We start from the raw sequence: 2,500 nt of genomic DNA, 5'->3' as shown, positions 1-2,500 counted from the left end.
GTGAAAATACTTGACTTTTCTGTTTCTTTAATTTGCTTCTTGCCTTTATGTAGAAGTACTGTCTGTTTTATAGAATGTTTGACCTTTTAAATACACATTATGATCATCTTTGTTTACATTGATTTTCATCTTGAGTAAAGGAAAGTTTACATTAAGGGCTCATCCATGATTGACATTATTTCAAAGGCTTAACAAATATATGTAGGGGAGGAGGGGATTAGTTATCCATGTGATTTTTATTCTAAAAAAATGAAAGTTCAGTATATTCTTTGAAAATCAATATATTTGTTAGTACTCAATTGGAGGAGGGGGAAGGGCTCTGCTAAAAAGAGTGTCTTTTATGCACTTTTAAAGATAGTGATCATTATGGATGAACCCTAAACATGAAAAGTATACCTCACTTTGAGGCAAAATGCTGGACTCCCCTAGTGAGTACAACGGAGGTTCATGGTCAAAGGATATGATAGTCTTAATGCATTCATTATACATAACACAAAATATGCCTACCTATTGGCAACATGAAGAATGACGTGCATTTAACTACTCACTACTGTACCTATGTCCCATGTAGAATTAGATGCCACTCTTCCTGTGATAGTATAGTTGTATGCACCTATTGTATCCTTTCATTCACTTACCTATTTAGATGCAGTGTCTCCAGTTATGACTGTTCTAGAACCATCTTAATTACCCCCTCTCTGCATGCATTAATATTTTGTGTCTTGTGTGCTGACTCCCTGTCTGGTCCGTTGTTTATAGCTTAAGGAAGGAGTATCTGTGTCCCTTGTGCTAACTAATGATAATTCTGATTCGCCACTAACATGAATCTCCATCCAGAGAAAAGTATATTCTTGATTATAGTTTTTGAACATTTTTGTTTGAATATTATGGTCAACCAAAAATAAAGGGAATGCTATTTGGATGGTGATTCATGCAATTGTTAGACATAGACTAAAATTATTAATAATTTGGTCTAGAGAAAAAATCCATGGAGCACTCTGTAGTGCAAAATCTGTGTTAATATGCTGTCAACTTTAAAACCTAGTTCTTGTCCTTGTTTCTCTATAGTTTTTAGATGTTAGTTTCTCTTAAACCGATAAAACCCAGCGCGCGTCCCGCAATAAGCGCGTCCTCGGTTTCCAAGCGCGCGCCTCGAGATTCCTCGGCGCACAAGCCCACAAGCAAGCGGGCGTCGTTCGCTCTAGGGTCGGTTATAGGGAGCCCCTCATAAAGCGCAGGATAGAGAGCGCGAAAACCTGGAGAACTATACATCTCACGTCAACCGGCGTGAATGGGTTAATGAATGAAGTTCATTTTGACATTTTTACCGAAAGTACATACTGCAATGGACTAATTATTGATGAATAGCCATAAAAGTATGTTAAAAATTGACATTATTGTCAAGTCCAACTCATCCTAGGTGTCCTAATACTAAAAAATTAGACAACCATACTTTGCTGGCCTGTTTTCAACCCTTACATTAGAATGAGGATAAAGTTTATGCCCTTTATTGAAGCTGCTTATTGCAAACTAACAAAATATTAGTACTTTGTGCTTTTATGTCATTCATACCTGCCTTTTTCTCCTGAATGTTAGTATTGCTGGAGCTTTGTTCCCTTTCAAACCCCTTATACATATTTTACAGTGTGGCTTTGAGATCCTGAATGAGTCCTTCATCACTCAAGGGTTGATACTGTATTTCAAGAGCCTTGTTTACCCTGACACAAAAAATATGTTCCATGAAAAGAACCAATACCTTCCTTTATCCCCAAAGGATGGGCTAGTTTCTAATGAATATCCATGTGTATAAGGAGATAACCACATTCATAATGTAGTTGCTAAAGTGAGTAGCATAAAAGTCCTAACACATAATTAAAAGAATCCACAATCCTTAAGCTATCATTTCTTAAGAGTTCACCTTTACATACCTCCTTAATTCATGGTGAGGTATTGATTTGGCAGCTCAGTTGCCTCTACTAAGATGTTGCATTCAAAGCAACCAATTAGTTATAACTATTAAGCATTCCCTGAGTCAGGTATTGCTAATGTAGGTACTGAGGACTAACACAGCCACTGGAGGATTGGCACTTGCATCTTTAAATAACAGTTAAATCACAATTCTTTTAGGAATTATTTCATAGGGCAAGATTTTCACATAAAGGATTGTGCATTTAGGATTTTTTTACTTTCAAGATATGATGATGAAATTGATTTTATAATTTTCAAGATAACAAAAAGTCTTAAACTGTTTTGTAAAGGTGGTGTTTGTCCTTTTTTTTTCCATTAACAATAGTTTCAGCAGCTGTCCCTAGAATTTAATGTACATATACTGCAGATGTTGTGTCAGGCTTTAACCAGTTGATGTCAGGAGAACAAATATATATGCACTGTTCACTATGGTATTGTTTTCATTTTTTTTTTTTTTTAACAGATGGCTGCACCTTTTTACCATATTCCTTGAATTTTCATGTAATGTTTTCATCATTATTACAGTTGTTAT

At 35.6% G+C, this 2,500-nt stretch overlaps 1 protein-coding gene across 2 annotated transcripts in view; it reads left to right on the top strand.

The window, feature by feature from the left end:
• The window catches only part of Ak2 (Adenylate kinase 2), an 11,563-nt gene that overhangs the window by 7,842 nt on the left and 1,221 nt on the right, over positions 1 to 2,500 (top strand). The window lies entirely within an intron of this gene.

This window comes from Penaeus japonicus, unplaced genomic scaffold (assembly GCF_977035675.1).
Source record: "Penaeus japonicus unplaced genomic scaffold, GWHDUDI00000001_assembly GWHDUDI00000003, whole genome shotgun sequence".
In the NCBI taxonomy this organism is placed as follows: Eukaryota; Metazoa; Arthropoda; class Malacostraca; order Decapoda; family Penaeidae; genus Penaeus; species Penaeus japonicus.
Note: the sequence above shows the minus strand (reverse complement) of the source record. Positions and strands in the feature narration are given on the sequence as shown.